Below are 18,971 nucleotides of genomic sequence, written 5' to 3'. Positions count from 1 at the left end.
TAGGACCAAGAACAAATGTTGCGAAATTCTTGAAATAGAGCCTTATATGTTTGAATTTGTTTGATTTAATGCGAGGCACCTATGTGAATATTTTAAACAATCCCTATTTTAACTAAGATGTCAATGGCAATGGTCGCATATATATTCCCCAAATTCCTTTCAGATTCAGATTGAAATATTGAAATGGGTGATTAGAGGCTATTTACTGTTTGAGGTGAAAACTTATTCAAAAAAAATTCTCGATTTTGTCAGGGCTAGGTAAAAATGATGAACGATGATTGTGATTGTTCCATGGCATTTCGTCCGAAGTCATAATTTCCATGATACTTTCATCAGTGGGAAACGTATGATTGAAAGGATCAGAGAATGAAACTATTTCTAACCAAGGCAAATGAGAATAATCTTCATTGATCGTATCCACTCAATCAATATATATAGATGCTGGGTCAGAAATCGATTGTACTACCTGATAAGCCAATTCAAAAGGGCTCAAAGGCATCTCACTGCCATAGGAGGATAACTCATACTCTAAAGGCATTATCCATGGATCAGGAGACTGCATGGTTCTTGATTTAATCGTGTTTGCCTCGATGGAATAAGAAGGAAAATTCAGTGGAGTAATCACAAAGGTTCCCATCAATGACGAGTCTTTGAGTAAACCAACACCAATATATTCATAAGGAGAATTCATTTTTCCAACAAAAGGTATGCTACCTGTAGAGTTAGGATCCGAAGTGTAGTAACACAATTGATCTACTTTGACAATTTTTCCTTATGAGGAAATTGTATCATTCGAAATAGTGGCGAGATCATTGTTGACATAACATAGGTCCAACTTCGACCAAGAAAAAGGTTGTAATCTAATTGAGGATCCACAACGTCAACTTCGATTGCAATCGTTTTTCCCTCTAGCTCTATAGGAAAATCTTTCAGGATTCCATATGGACGAAAACCTCTTCCATCAAAGGCTTTCAGAGTGGTAGGAGATTGATTAATGGTCGTAGAAACTAGATCTTTCCAACAAGCAATCGACATAATGCATGTAGAAGCTCCTTCATCAACAATTGTATGAAATACTCATCTAGTTTTAACAAAAACTGGAATTTGAATTACCAGTTGATCAGGGAGTCTCAGAATATGACTCTCAAGATCAAAGATAATTAAGTTAGAATCTCACGGTTCAATAGCTCCTATAGGGTACAATAAAATCTTTCATTTTGTCGGGCATGTTTGCAATACTTCTAGAGTTGACATTGTGGAAGGAGACATAGCCAAGTCTTCAACAATGTTGTAATTTTTTGCAGCTTTAGCATACGGGTTGAAAGTTGATTTCCAGAGTACACCTTTAGGAGACGATCAGATCATCATATCAGGATTTGGCTTCTTGATCTGTAATGGTTTAGAAGGAGAAGGAGGAATTGAATTGGAAGGTTGACCAGATGAATTGGCCTCATTTCCATTTTTGACAAGATGCTTAGACCCATAATCTTTGGATCTCATAGCTACCATAACTTCTTACGAAGACATCATCAGGATATCTTGTGATGTGGAAGAGGAAGATGTGTTATGCGAAACCATTTTGTTGCCTTGAGAAGGAAATGGATCCTTCAAAATAGTAGGAGTTGGAGAACCTTTAATGAATTTAGAAACCTATGCTTGATGTGGGAATTCCTTCATATAATGATCCTCATTGCAAATAAGGAAAGGATAACGAGGTTTTCGTTTTTCATCAGTAGGCTCAGTTTTAGCAGGTTTCTCCTTTGGAGCAATAGTTTGTTTCAATTTACCTTTCCCCTTCTTCTTATTTCCGGTTGATTTCGTCTTGCCAGTAGATGATTCTATAGTGTTGATCTCGAAAATAGTTTATGGAGGAAGGCTTTGAGATGTTGTATCTTGTATGGCCAAAGTCTGAGTATTTTTAGAATTCTTCTTTTTCATTTAGATTGTTGGCTAAAAAAACCTATAATGCCATCATCAGAATTAGATCTTGATCCTGTAGGAGATGTAATAATGGGTTCACCCATAGGGCATGGTAAATTCAGGATTTTTTCGTACAAAGTGCCAGATTGAGTATAGACCAAGTCTAAATACTGGGCACGAGAAATTCCTTGCTCTTCCGTGATGACACCTCCCATGGAAACATCTTCCGTGATAACGGGAAGAAGATACTTTGTAAACCATTAAGCTAAAATTTGATCTAGAATGAAAATTCTAACTAAGCAATGTCTACGTCTCCATTCATGGATATGATCGGAGATGTGAGTCAACTTAGATTGTTTGGTACCAGTATCATAATAGATTGGTAGCTGAATTTGGGTTATAAATGTTGTTGTTAGGGAGTTAAAGTTATGGAAAGAGGCACGAGGTAGGTCAATGTACCATTTAGTTGTCGAACCAATTAAAGTTCATTGGAAAAGACATATACGGATGGAATCATCGATTAAAGAATTCGATGCACACCAAAGATGATATGTCACCACATGATTGGATGGATCCTCTCCTGATTTCCCTTCGAATTTAGGAATGTCACTTGGTAACTTGGTAGGAATCGCCAACCAAAAAGGATAGTAATAAATATGATCATTAGTTAACCGTGATAAATCTGGTAGATCTAGCATTGTAATAAATGGTAACTATCAGCTAGGATCTTGCAGTAAAGTTTGATAACCTTGAGGGTTAAGACCAACCCTTGGAGACAGATATCCTGGATATCCTGGAATAGCGTGAGTAGTTGAAATTTGAATTCCACCAGGGTAACCAAGATGAACCATACTGAGTTGAGATTGAACAGGGACTTGATAAGTATAACCGCGGTACGGTTGACTCTAGAAGGTTGAGATTAAGCCATTTGACCTATGTAATATCGCCCCTGCATAGGTTGTGCTTGCAAAGGTTAACCTTGAACAAATTGACTTTGAACATGTTGACTTTGAATAAATTAACTTTGAAAAGGTGGGTTTTGGAAAGTTTGGCCTTGATAAGGCAGACTTTGAAAAAATTGTCCTTGAAAAGCAGGAAACTGGTAGGCTTGACCTTGAATAGGTGGGATTTGGAAAGATTGACCTTGAAAATGTGTTTTCCCTGTTCCGACAATAGGTTTCCCTATAGGAATCTGTGGTATAGACTAGATTGTAGGAACAATTTGATAAGTAGAAGCTTGCAGGATTTCCTGAGTAGTTTGAGGAACATATATTTTAGGTTGTACTCGAACGGTCATTTGTGATACTCATGGAATAGGTGTTTGAGGAGAACTTGGAACCGACTATGAAACAGTTGTTTGAACATGGGTATGTGGCGAACTCTGAACAAGTCGTTGAATTAGTTACTAAACAGGTGTTTGAGGAATTCCTTAAATAGGTTGTTGGACAACTGTTTGAGGAATTCCTAAACAGGTTGTTGGATAGGTATAACAATACCTGGAACATGTATCTAAGGTATATTTTGTCAAGTAGGCTGAACAGGTTGATAAAGTGGCACTTGTGGAGCACCTGGACCATACTATTGATTAAAGGAAGGATTCCAAATTGTGTTGATGCCAGGATAAGGAGTACCAATCAAAGGTTTATTTACAGTAAGTTGAACAAGGCCGGGCTGAGGTATCCGACCATAGGTTCTGGTAAAAGATTGAACCCCAACAATAGGTTGTTCTCTAGGTGGAGGATAAGGTGGTTTCCCCACACGCTAGTAATAAACACTAGTCGGGGTTACTTGAATTACCAGACACCATGTGAATATGTTGATATGATGCCGTAAATGATTCAAGCATGGAAGTCATGCTCTGATCAGTAGACGTAGATAAACCAGACGACCAAGTGGAAAGTTGAGGAGAAGAAGCAACTCTTGAAAAAGTTCCAGTAAGTGACTAGTATCCAGGAGGAACTAATGGACCAACATACAATAGTGATTATGGGGAGTTGGTAAACATAGATGAATCAATAGGTTCACTCCCAATAGGAATTTCTGACATAATTACCTGTGGTGAATAAAAAGGAATGAGTGGTGGTGACAAATTATGACCCAAAAATCTCAAAGTTGTAGAATACCAAGGGTCAAGTCGAAAAGGAGAAAAGGGAACTCTTGGGTCAAAATTTTTAGCACCGGTAAATGGAGAACGAGGTGTCTTTGTTTCTTCGGTAACATATTCAATACTAATTAACCCAGGAGGTAATTCAAGTGTTACTATCAGCTTCCTTTGAGGTGAAGGTGGCTCAGGACTAGGAGTTATAACAGTCGAAGGTGATTCAGGTTGAGAAAGTTCAGATTCAGGTTCTTCTACTTATGGTTCGGTAATTTTAGTGTCTGAAACTTCACCAGTGTCAGATTTTGTATGAACTACCTTGGTAATATCCGAACCAGAGTGAACTAAACTTGATTCTACTTCCGCTAACCTCACATTCTATGTGATTGTCTTGGTGATTTAGACAGAATTAAAAATTTATCAAAAAATTAAAAAATATTCACAATCCAATCCTAAGGTCTCTAAAAAGTAAAATCAAACAATTTACACACGCTAAAAAATGTAAGGATTCAAACCATGCAAACAAACTTTTCACAGTAAAATCACTAGTTGGTAATGACATCCAACATTGCATAAATTAAAATGAAAAGTGGATTTAGATATGAGCAAGTGAAACCAGTTACCCTCACAACCTGCTTAATGAAACGATCTGGTGCAAGTAACTTCACTTATGCCATCTCGAGCGAAGATTACCCTCCAAAAATTCCAAGTGATTCTAGTTAATGTCTATTCCAGGTACATCAAGACCTTCCCTCCACCATTACCTCGGGTAATTGCCCTAGGATTATGGTCACTAAGGTTACCAACTACAACAATTATACTTGGGGGGACAGTCGTAGATCAGACATACACGCAAGGGAAAAGTAACAAAGATCAATCCCCTTGAAAGCTCCTCAACGTGGTTAATTTGAGGTTGACTTTCAAGTGACGCCAAGTACCTTTTGGTACCATTGCAATACATGAAAATCACTCTACCATAGCCAATGAAGTGGGTACGATCACTTCACCAGGTCTGATATGATATCGTGCTTGACTCCTTTGTAAGGGGAGCTTGCTAGAGAAAAATTGAAATAATTGGATTTATCTCCCTATCGCAAGATTCTAGTCTTTGTCTGCAGCTTTGGAAAGTTTACTCACTTTCCTATTCCAAAGCCATACATTTAATCTATTGTAGGCAGTAAAGATCCCTAAGAATAAAACTTTTTAGAATGATTTTAATTAGCGTTGATTTTAATGCATATTGTTATGCAAAGGTAATGGATGTGAAACTTGATGAAAATATGACTTGATGCAATCCTGATGCAATAAAAAATGATGATATGATCTTTTTATTTCAATGAAAATATATCTATGGTAGGGGAAGAGTTTTTCACTTTTTCAACTAAGATATAAACAAAAACTCAAAATCCCATTACAAACTTTTCCCTAAAATGAAGCTAACCAATTTGAAATCACTCGGATATTGAAAACAATTTCGAATCTTCACTTTTCCCAACAATACAAGTAGACCAAAAAATCCATCTTTTCATACAAGCACTCAAAAATTCGAACAATGCAACAAAAAACCAATGATGACTAAAAACTAACTTTTCCCTAACTGAATGCTACAACTTTGCTTGCAATCACTAATTCAGTTCATAAACACTTCCAACAAATAGACAAAAAATGATTTTTCATTGCAACATTAGCATACAAAGTATTTTCACAAACTAAACCTAATCTTGTAAATCATTCAGTTTGATATTAAAAATGATTTTTGCAAAAGAGTGATCTGGACCAAAACTTGATTTAATTAACAAAAGAAAGATGGACAGTCAGCTCAATAGGAGCAACAAATCTTTCTCTTGATAGGTCAACCATTCATAAGGAAAGTCTCAACCCTAATTTTCAAAACAAAGCTAATCACAAGCAAAAAATCAAAATAACATTCAATTAGATTGACAAATACCCACATAAGGTTTTAACAGGTGTAAAACAACAGGAAAACACAAAAAAAATCTAGATTTGAAGAGGAAACAAGTGATTTCTTCAAAAGTTTCAGGGATGTGCACAGTCTCTGGAGTTAACCAGTGCAGATTTTCTTTGTTGCTAAAGTTTATGTGCGCAGATATGTGCATTGTGCCTAAAGTAAAAGTACACACAATATGGAAATTCAAGAAAAAATAAAAACAAACCAAATCCAACCCAAAATTAAAATTTTTAAACTTCCCAAACACTCAAGTAAAGCTTGTGCAGCAAGTTGAAAAGACCAAACAAGGAAAAAGATAGAGATTGAAAGGATTCCCCGGTGGAGTCGCCAATTTGTTATGAGGACAAATCCCTCTTGTAGATAAGAGTAATCTCCCTAGGCTTCTAAGAACCCTAGTAACAAACACACAGTAATTATTGCCTTTCTCTAAGTTATGATCATTTGAAAGCAATAAAATGAAAGAGGCCTCTTACTGGTTTATTGAATTGATTGATGAAGTCCCTAAAATATTTCAATCATGTGCTCTTTGGTGCTCCAAATGTCTTCTCGTCGCTCCCAACAACCTCTTCGCAATGTTCTAAAAGAGATCTACAAAGACAGAGACAAAATAAGAGATCAAAGCATACAAGATATAATCAAAGAGATAATGAACTAATTAACCAATTATACAATGCAAACTGATCAATTATGCAACCAAAACTCATGTAGGTGATCAAGGAATCCTACAAATCAAATCAATATAGATTTAACTGAGAAAGAAAAATTGCTTATATTCATAAAACTAGAGAAAATCCTTACAACCATGTAGCCTTGATGTAGCAAGCCCTTTCTGCAATCTCCAACCCTCTCCCTTGCAAGACAAGCCTTCCAACCTAATCTCAATAGCATAAACCTACTTCCAACAATCCTCCCTAAAACCCCAGGTCTGTAATGGCTTTATAGGCCAAGGATGAGAAGTTATGGATCCATTCTCCAAGGGATGAGATCCACTATCTTTGGGATAAAGGTACCACAAAGGAAGGGGAGTTACTCCATGAAGGGATCAATACTGAATAGGCACTCATTCGAAGATTGTTGGTTAGGATAGATGCTACCAACAATGCTTCCAGACTTTATTTTTTATTTTTACGTACTTCAAGTCATATGCGCAGGTCATAGTGGAAGACAATGCGTACTTCTGTGCAGATAATAAGGGTCTTCCCTGCGTATACACAAAAAATGACTAGGAAACTGTGAATATAGCCAAATTCAAGGTTTTGTACCATAGGATCTAGAAATTCCACCTTCTTTGGGATGATTTAGTTTCAAACTCTACAGGGTAATGCTCTGGAACACATGTGTGAATAGCAAGGGATCCAAACCGATAGTCATTTGACTAATGCGACAAAATGACGTGTAACACTTATGATCTTGGTTATCAATTAAGAATCCTCCAATAATTTTGTTCCAACTTAAGTGTGAATGTTAATAGTGAAAAAATGAAAGTCATGATAATTAAATCCAAAAAGATCATATATAATTCTTTTGTATATGACAACAACAACTTGGACAAAGTGTCCTCTTACAAATATCTCAACAATGATATCCATCACAAGTTCAATTGGAATTATAACATTGAGAAAAAAATAAATTGATAGTGGAAATAATATTATGGACTTGAAAACAATTTTGGATCAACATATCTTTTGATATGGGATAAGAAAAACTCATATTTGAGACTCTTGGCACCCTTGCTATTTTATATGGATGAGGTTTATGGATACAATATCTTCAAATAGTCATTAAGAAAGACATAACATATCCAAAAGCGATTTATAACCTATAATCTCAAAATGAAAGGAAATACATCCTATCCTATTATTCTCATTAAATCAAACATTTTCCCATTAAAAGCATGGCTATGAATAGATATCTATTGTATAAGAAGAGGTTAAACAACATGGAATACAAAAGAATTCCTAAAATTTCTTCAAACTCTACCCAAAACCACCTTTGTCTCAAGAAAAGATGGCATAAACATGCCCAATCTCTACTAAACCATTGTGGGATAAAGGAGAATATCATTTTGTAGAATAAAGATAAATTAGAAATATATATATTATTATTATTATTTGTAACTAGAGGAATCGATAATATGACAAATTTCGTACTTGCGTGACACAAGTTCAATTACGACCACTGCCACTATAACCTCTAGGTGCCTATACACGCCCCTTCTACAAACACGAGTAAATTAGGGAGATTTGAAGCCCAAATTTCACAGTATATAACATTGCATTATCACAACGATCACCAATTGATCTACCCTAGGGCTTAAATTCAAAATATTGTTTCATTGAATATTAAGGAGAAATTGTGTCATGATAAAGAGTTAGAGAGAAAAAGGAAATTTAGATATTACTAATCAAGAGTATATTTTTGTCCTAACTAGTGCAAAGAAGAGAATAAACATTGAAAAAATAAGAACAAATCCTTATGAGCTCCACATTGACACTGAGAATTTTTCAATTCCAAAAACACCCTGGGATAAAAGAGTATGTCACCTTTGGGACAATAAAAAACTTAAAGAAGAAAAAACCTTTCTTTTAAAATGTTGATCATATACTCAAATTAGATCTAAATTTCAAAATATTTTTCACGTTTCCAACCTTCTTGACTTTTTAACTAAGTAGAATTATGCTAATCTTGTCATACTTCTATCAATACTTTTTTAGTATAAAAATCAAATTTCCAAAAATTCCAAAATAATCTTTTACCTTTTTAAAGTGACCATATCTAATTTCAATAAACATACTCAATTACCAATCTAATAATATTTTTTTTTATTAAAATTGAATTTTAATTTTAAGCATACTTAAATTATACAACTTTCTATAATTATTCTAATGAAATTTTAAGCAAATATTTACTTTGTCAACATGTTAAGAGATTTTCATTTATGTAATTTTGTCCTATTTAGTTGTCAATTGAGTGTATCCTAGGTGGTTGGAAGGGTTTTATGATAATCTCTCCATCTAGGTTCAAGTCTTGTTATGTATGGATGTTTTGAAATAAAATAGGAAATTTTTTTATTTATTTTTTCACAAACTCCAAAAAATTAGCTCTTAAAGACTACTTCATTAAAAAATAATTATTCTTAATTTAATTTCAAAATATTTAAATTAAAGAAATGTTTAAAGATCGGTTAGTTATTGTGAATTTTTGGAATTTTGATTATTTTAAATTATTAATTATAAATGTTTAATGATATATATATATATTTAAATAATTAGATTTTAAGGATTTTATGTAATTAAAAAATGATGCTTTTTAATAAATATTTTTATTTAAAAGAATAAAATTGTTTTGCAAAAATAGAAATTTATAAATAATTTTATTAGAAAAATAATAATTAGTGAATTAGATTTCAAGAAAAATATAGTCAAATAAAAAAAACTTAACACTTCTACAAATTTACCCAAATAATAAGGAAAATCAATTTTTCTTTGTGTGTTATTTATTCTAATTGTTCTATGTTTTCTAGATTTTTTTGTCATAATTTTTGTTAAAATTGACAATACACAAACTTGATATGTGAACACTGAACAATTCCACTACCACAAATGTTTTTCAAAGTGTTGAATCCATTTATGTATTTAAAAATATATTTTAAACAACAAAAAAACTATGATCTAACCAAAAATTGTGTTGTCACATTCCAACCACAATCTCCAACACATAGAATAGTTAGAGCTCCACTTATTATATCTATAAAATATGGAAGTCATGCCTTCAAACAATATATTGATGATGATGATGATGATGAATCTCCACTAAGACCACTGCAGTCTATCTGACCTCAAGAAAAGAGAGTCTAATTGTCATTCTTCAAAATCTTATTTCTATGATCAAGAAAAAGGGAAAGAAGTATTCCAATATCACTATAGTTGGGTTGGTTTAATAAGTCAAGAAGATTGGAGGTGTGGCTGATGATAAGGAATTGAGAGCAGATGTGGGCAAGAGTCGGGTAGTCTAAAATGAAGTTTTTTTCATCTTCCACCTTCTTAGTATCACAAATCTAATAGATTCTATCATCCCAGGGAGTCTTGAGAGTAGACCACCGCCCAATCTCACTTCAAAACTCATGAGAGTTAGTTCTAATCCTAGCGATGTTCATTTTCTTCTTGGTGATAGTCAACATAGAGATGTTCATTTTCTTCTTGGTGCTAGTCAACATAGAGAGATAATTTTGGTTATTAAGGGTGAGGTTGATCAGCTCCTTATAATACCTTAGCTTCATTTTACGCTCGAGCTACTTAGCATCCCACATCTTGTCCTTAAAATATACCATCATAGATCCATCTTAAGCACAGATCTAACATGAGCCAAAAGAGATTAAATTTTTTAAGTGCAAACTTATTTTAAAGTGCAAATAAAATGTGTAATTTTTTACTGTTTAAATTGTATTTTTGAATGTTATAGAGATTCTTGTTTTTAATTATTAATATATTTTTAAGTATACATCAATATAATTTCATATTAAAATATTTTATTTATAACTCATATTAGATATTTTATTTTACACAACATTAAAATATATTCTTTTAACATTTTTTTATATATAGATATATGAAGTTGATATAAAGTGTTAAAATATTTCTGAAAAGTATAAATTTTAAACATCTTACTCACATATTTCTTTTTACTTCTAATCACTGTGCATTAAATTATATTAGGTCATATTGACAACTAATTAAATATACATAGCATATTTTATTATTATTATTATTATCGCTGACATTACTTTTTTATTTAGAAAATATTTTATTTTTATTGAAAAAAAAACGAACATACTTACAAATTGCTTTTCATATTGGGCCATAGAATGATCCTCTCAACTCAATTATAGTCAAATAAAAAATATATTATACTAAAAAATCATTTCAAAACTTATTTTCCAATCAATTTTACCTGGACTATAAAATTACAAATTTGAACTATGAAATCTCCACAACCAAATACCTTAAAATTATTTAAAAACATTGAATTCATTTATATAAAATAATGCACCATTTAAATGAATAACAAAAAAATTGTTGGTTGTTTCCGAACTCACTGTATAATATGGTCCATCTGTCAAGTGTTTAGGATGGTGACTCCATCTCGATCTGTTCAACGTTTTGGATGGTGATTCCATCCACCCCGATAATAGATGAAGTCACCATCCGAAACATTGGACAGATCGACCATATTACATAAACAATATGATTAAATATGAAACTCTCCAATCTTTCAACAAAACAATTATTATATCGCTCATCATTATATCACCAAATTATTTAAAAAAAATTTAAAAATTCCATGATGAGATTGTCTCCTTCAAACCTAAGATTGACCACGCGTGTAAGTTGGGGTTGGTCCCCGCCATAGCCGCACACTTCCATTGAAGGCCGCCATGGCCAAACACCTCCATCCAACCCTCTAACGATGCCATGACAGTGCGGATTGTCTTTGACTGCCAATTGAATGCCGCCATTTGTCCCCTTGCTCCCCTCCCTGTACCGTTAAACGCCACCAGAAATAAGAAACAGTGGTTGAAAAAGACGGATAAAGATGGGCAGCATCCTATCCCAAATTTTCCTTCGTCCTGGGACCGGGAACACCTCTGTCTCAGTCCTGCTGCCAAGAAAGTCTAAAGTGGATTTTCCCATTCATTACAGCCAAGGCAGGCCTGCCTTTCTTCTCTTTTGTCCATGTTGAAAATTGAAAATGTTTCGTTTTTAACGAATTTTTTTTTTTTAATGAAGAGTAGCTTTTGGCCATATTTTGGAATTTGATTGTAAGAAGAAGTTAAAATTTCTATAAAGATCAGATTCTAAGATATTTTCAAAATCTGAAATCGATATAATATTTCCTAAATCTACAATCTATATAAGTTCAAAATATTCAACATCTTTTTATTGTGATATCTTGATATTTTTTATGGACTTCTAGAATTTAATGGTAAAAAAGTTAAATAATCTCTCTTGATATTTCCAAAATCTACAATCCACATAATATTTCTCAAATCTACAATGCACATAAATTCAAAAATCCAATATCTCTTTATTATAATATCTTGATATGTTTGAGTGAATGAGATAAGGAGAATAGACTTGAATAATTAAGGTATGGATTCAGGGTCTGGAGACTCTGTAAACTCTTCGCTTAGGTCCAGAGAAACCGAATCAGATTATATACCAAGAAGAACCAATTAACTTCAGGTATTAGCTTGTAGTTTTAATCCATTATGAACAACAGAGGACGAGATACATTGGCTTCAAGTTTATTTGAAGCAGGAACTGAGAATTCTTGCACCGCACATCATGGAAATATTTAACAGTGTCATTCGATAAGGATTCCCAAGAGATTGGACAACTAGTTTAGCAATAACCCTTTTTAAAAGTGGAGACATTAATAATCCTTCCAACTATAGAACCATTATGATCAATCCTTTGTTTGCAAATCTCTTCAATGACATGGTAGAAAATAGAATCAGTAAGTGGGCGGAAGTCAAAGAAAAGAGGGCAAAAGGGCAAGCAGGTTTTAGGCTAAAAGATTCTACAGTAGATCATGGTATCACGTTGAGACACATTATTGAAAAGCTTTGGAGGGGCAAAGAATAAGTATCTTGCTGCTGTGTTGACATCAAAAAGGCATTTGACACAGTGCCTAGAGATAAGTTGTGGAGTAGAATGAAAGAACTTGAAATTCCTTTGCATTATAGAGTTGTTGTCCATAGGATTTATGAAGAGGTGAAAGTCAAAATTAGAACTTCAACAGGCATTTCTAAAAGCTTTAGAAGTGACATCGGAGTCAAGCAAGGTTGCCCTTTATCCCCTACTCTTTTTGGTTTATATATTGATAAACTGGAAGAGTGGCTAAATCTGTAAGGTGGGTATGGTGTTCGGTTGGGAGAGTTTGTGATAAAGCTTCTTTTATATGCTGATGAACTTATATTGATTGCTAAATCAGCCCAGGGATTGCAGATGCACCTATATGCCCTTGAGAAATTTTGTAAAGCAGTGGGGATGCAAGTCAATACCAGTGAGACCAAAATAATGATTTTCTTAAAAAAAAAGAAGTAGAGCTAGCATATGTTCTTCTTTGAAGGCAACATTCTTGAAGAAGTAAATGAATACAAGTACCTCAGGATTGATTTCAACAAGCAGCTTAATTGGGTAGACCGCAGAAAGAAAATAATTTTAGGAGGGTGGAAAGCATTATATGCTCTTCAAAACAGATGTAGAAAGACAAAGTTATGGGATTGGAAGATAAATAAATAAAGTTATGGGATTGGGCTCCTAGTTTGTCCAGTGAGATTATATGGGTGTGAACTATGGGCTATCAACATCCATGTCTCAAAATGTAAGCAAATTGAGAAAATCCAAAAACGCTTGATCATGAGCAAGTTTAAAATAAAAATTCTAGTTTCTTATGAGATCATGTTGAGTGCAACAGGAGCAAATCCCATCGAAGAAATTGCTATGGTGCATCTCATAAGGTACCTACAAAGAATTGAGAAAATGGGAGAAGGTATATGGCCTAAATTTATCTTCAATGAAGGAATGAGTGAAAGAAAGAAATCATGGATGAGACAAAACAACGAATGGATGCAAAAATGGAATATTTACTTCAATGCATGTCCTGCAAATAGCAAGGATTTAAAGAGGTTTTGTTATGGAGAAGTTTCGTAAGTGTATATGGGGAAAATAGTTGGGTAGAAAGAAGAAGTACTATTTTCAACAAGCCAACCTCACTTGTGATATCCAACAAAAAGAGTACATTGGAGCTAGCATTTCATGGAGAGAAAAGATTATTATTGCTCAATTAAGAACTAACTCGAATAAACTATGGTGCGAAATAGGTAGGTGGAAAGGACCTAAAGAAGCTTGGGAAGAACGGGTGTATACTCTTTGCACTTCTTGGGCAGTGGAATCGAAAAACATTTCATTTTGGAATGTGATGCTTTCAGAGACATCAAACACAATTACAACAATATGTTAACATCGGTTCCTTGGCATTGTCTTTTCAGTGAGGGGATTATTAGAAGGTTGGGTGAGCTCAACATTAATTTGAATAATGAAAGGGTTGAATTGCAAAAGGCAAAAAGTAGGGAAGCTAGTGGTCCCATAGACTATATCTAGTCTCGTGGACGTTAAAATTTCATTTCATTAACTCCCGATCTAACAATCTTTGAGAGGGATCAAATATATTGAGATACAAATATCTTAAGATGCAAAAAGATTTGATCCCTCTTGGCTCTTAGTAGATTTGAAGTTAAAATGGATCTAAGCTCGTTAATTAAATAAAATATTTTGAAGATATTCATCTTTATTCTGGAATAGTGTTTCCATAATTTTAATTTAATTATCAATAATTATCAGGTGGATGGTAGGAATTTAACCTCTATAGAATTTCTAGAATATTTTTAATAACGTGGAAATAAAAAATTGATATTTATTTCGAAAATAGGTACCTTTTTTGTCCTTTTATTTAAATTCATTAATTAAAACAAATGTCAAGTGTCACATGAAAATAGTTATGGTTTTTTGGACATATGGTATTGATAAGATATGGTATTGTTACAAAGCCTATTTACAAATTAAGAATCTTCATGGTTAAGAACCATGTTTTTAAGATTGTATATATGTTTAACTTATATATCGATTCTTTTTATCATTTATTCTTATGATTTTTGAAATTTTAACAACTTCAAAACTTGAAATAAATAATGAAATGGGTGTTTTAATGCTTATTATAAATTAATTCCTATTGACATTTACCTTCCATTTAGTTTATAAAGTTACCGTAGTTTAAAATATATCATTTCTTCTATATATCTATGGATTTTGGTTGAAAATTTATTTCTTTAAATCCTTAAACACACACACACACACACATATATATATATATATATTACCTCGATGGGGTGGGAAAATATGAAGAACTCGTTTGCATTAAGGAGTAGCCTTGCAACAATCCAAATCTTAAACTTCTCTACTCAATCTAGCTATTCTAGGAAGTATTGATATTTCCAAGTAATCTTGATGGTTTCAGTTAATTTATGGTTTTTCTACTTCAGTTGAAATTTACCAATAGTGTGACACAATGTCTTGCATAATGAAGTCTTCACTAGTAATTTTTTGTATAAATCATGTTACTATATGGACATTTGAACAAACATTAACTTTTGCTATTGGTTTGTTTTCCAATGTAAGAGACCATAACAAAAGAATTGATATTATATAATCTAGTATTAGTTTAATAGAAAGAAGCTTATATATATATATATATATATATAGCCATGTAAATTAAATGGTTGGTAAATGCTTATGAGCATCAAAAGACTTCCACATCAAAACATTTACCTCATGATGCATCTCACATTGTCAAAATAAAATAAAATCATAAAAAATAGTTAAATTATAAATTTATTATATGTGTGTGAGAGAGAAAAACATATATACATTTAAAAAAATATGTAACAAGATTCTTAACCATGAAGATTCACCTCCAATTTACCATGGTCATGGGCTAATATCATGACTTACTAATATCTCATATTCAAAAAACCATAACTCATGGACCTTAAATTTTTATCATCCCTTTAATAATTATTCTATTCCAAAATAAACATTTCTATTTACATAAATATTAAAATATTATTTTTTTGTATATATATATATATATATATATATATATATAATATTAAATATTTTTTCATGTTTTCAAGCTAACTATTTATGATTTTATTATTTATTATTAATATGTTTTTATAATTGTTGTTTTCCAATATACTATTTAAATATTTAAATATGTGTGATATAGGATTTTTTAGATTTTTTATTTTTTCATTTTATTTTAAAATCAAAATTTTCAATGGAGAATTCAAAATCATTTCTATTTGGTTTTTATCTCTTTAGTTTCACTTCTTTCTTCTTATTTTTTTAAATTTAATTTTACATGATTTTGGTTGATTTTCCTTATCATGCTTTTAAAGAAATATAAATATAATTATTTTTTTTTTTTTTTATAAATATATTTAAAAAAGCTTAAAGGTGAAATGGTTATTTTGGCCATGGGAAAATATATGTGTTATCAAGATTATAGAGTACTGAGAGAAGATAGTTATTTTGGCCATTGGAAATATAATTTTTGTCAATATCGCAGAGTAATGAGAGAAGTGGCAGTGTTTAAAGATATTGTTGTCGTGTTCTCAATGACCATTGGGACAACTTAACCTGGAGTTTTTTTTACCTTTAAATGGGCTACATTAAAGAGTCTGAGCCACCTGAACAATTTTTAGCAAGATTGTGATTTTTTATTATTTAAAATTTAGGTTTTGCTACTAAAACAACTTAAACTTATTATTCTTAAAAATATCTATACGATTTTGAGTAAAATGGACCCTTTTTTTGTGAATCAAAGAGTTTCTATTAAGCTAGAAGATTACATTCCAAAGTACAACTTCTCGAAATTCTACTCGCCTCAATCTTACTAGATTTATTGGCCAATAGATGCAAATCCAGATATAAGGCAAAATTCCAAAATAACATAGAAAACCAGAAAGGCGAGTGATACCAAAAGACCTGCAAGATGAAGATACAACAAAAAACCATTAGAAATCAAAAGAATTTACTGGAGCAAGGTGGTCTTGTCCCGAGCTAGGAGATGGAGGAGGCCTGAAATCACAATGGACATGCTTCTCCATATGGGTCAGCTCGCCTTCAAGTTGCTCCAAATTCTCTCGAATACACCCATGCCCCCTTATTAGGCTAGCCATGAGATCATGCATCCACCACTAGTTGCACTAAAAATTGTTCATGAAACTTATGACAACATTTGGATCATCATGACAAGCTCGACTGGACTGGTCCAGAGTGATAGTAGTTTAACACAAAATCTTCCAATATCATCAAGTAAGGGGGGGCTAGCTATAGTGACAAATGGTTTAATACAAGTAAGGTCTACAACCTCTCCCTATCCTTGATCTTCTCGCATATGCCCTCCTTGTAACCCCCTTTCTCCTAATCCTCTTCTTACTTTTACTCACCGATGTTGCATTGTTAACTGCGCCGCTCTCTGGCTGACGGTGACACTCCTCCAATTGACGCCCCACCCAAAATCAAAGTCAATAGCCCCAAATTTATGGAGCTTCCAACACAAACAAGAACACCACACACTAGTGAGTGAAACAACAAGCCTTGTCACTACACAACACTACGTATAAAAGCCGAGAGGACCCCCACAATGGTTTGGTTGGCTATCACTAAATGCCACATAAGCGGTGAAAGGCTAATGACCATAAAATGCACCCCAGGTCAATGCCCAATTATAACCAGATCTAGAAATTCTTGTGTTAACCCATTAAGACACAATGAGCTCAAGACCTCCAAATTGATATAGAAGGAGGTTAACTGAGCTCAAGTGTGATGGTAATAAACGTAGTACTAGATCATCAGACGTCCTAGCTTCCTCTACCCCCACCGAAATGGGCATATAATGCATGCTACTAAGGGGAAAAGGGCTTGCCCAACCAGACAAGGGAGAAGTTGGGTGCAATTCCCAAACCCCCCACAACCCAGAACCGACACAAAAGGCTCAAACTGCCATGAACTACAACCAACACCCAACACCACCTTACAATAGCTTAGCAACCAAGCTCTTCAGACATGAAAGAGACATACAAAGGGAGAGACCCATAGTTTCTTACCTCATTCCAGGCATGGAGCTTCCACAACTCATTTTGTCTCTCTAAATAGAAAGGATTAATTGACTCTCCAAATAGCTTCAAACAACGATACCATATTCTAGGATCTCAATTAAGCTTTAGCTGAATCAATGGCCCTCCACTCCAACCTCCCCAAACACAACAAAAACCCCCCTTGACAACCACTCCCATTACACTCAGACAACAATCCCCATTATCCTCACCACCCTGCTTAGCAAATGTAGGTTGAAAGCGCTCCCACATCCATCCCATACCAGATTGAAAAACCCATAACTAGCAAACTCACTATCTTTCCTGTGATGACACCGCGACACTGTAGATCCATGTAAATGCCATCAAATAGAATAAATACCGAATGACAGCCTCCTCTCTCACATGGGGTGCATGCCACCCGAGTGTGGCATCACCCCTTGTTAAATGCCTAGAAAATCATTAGGGTGGTAGACAACCACATTGATCCCCACATCCCATTCATTGACACCCTATTGAGAAGACCAAAAAAAATCATTTCATCTATTAATTAGACTAAATAAATTAAAAATATAAAAAAAAAAAAAAAATTGCATTCTTTTAAATTCCTTAATTTTTTTTTTTTTCAAGTTTATATTTCGTTTCATTTTTGGAAAATGAAAAATGAAATACGTTTGATATTTAATCACGGCAAATGTATCACTCAAACTAAAGAGTCCAAGACATAAGATGGCTCGTCAAGATATAGGGCCATAATTTCAAGATAAATTAATTTAATCTTCCTAGCAAAAGAAGATGGTTAACGGGTCTCTCAAATGGAGGGAATTGTCTTAAAAAATAGTGTAAGTAAAATGTTCTTAAAGGATGAAGCTTTAAAGATTTGTATACTTTTTAATGAATTGTGGTGTGAAATTTTGATGGTTTACAATATGAAATTGATATACATTGGTGTAGTTTAAATAAATTTTGATTTTGATTTTTTTATAAGTGTTTATAATAATTTTGACGTAAATTTAGCTAAAAATAAAAATAGCGGGAATTGTAAATATTAGAAGTCGAAATTGTATAATATGAGTGCAATAAGTGTTTTGAAAGTCATTATATCCATTTATACATTCAAAAATACAATTTAAGTCATGAAAAAATGATAATTTGACCAAAATTATGTATGATGATTGTAGATCCAAATTATATAATAATTCTAAACATTTTCTATTTACACCTTATAATTTTGAAATGTAATTAAAAAAACAATTCACAAA

This window comes from Pinus tabuliformis, chromosome 2_1 (genome assembly GCF_031772625.1).
Source record: "Pinus tabuliformis cultivar Carrire ecotype Pingquan chromosome 2_1, CPIR1, whole genome shotgun sequence".
In the NCBI taxonomy this organism is placed as follows: Eukaryota; Viridiplantae; Streptophyta; class Pinopsida; order Pinales; family Pinaceae; genus Pinus; species Pinus tabuliformis.
This window is presented reverse-complemented; position numbering follows the sequence as displayed.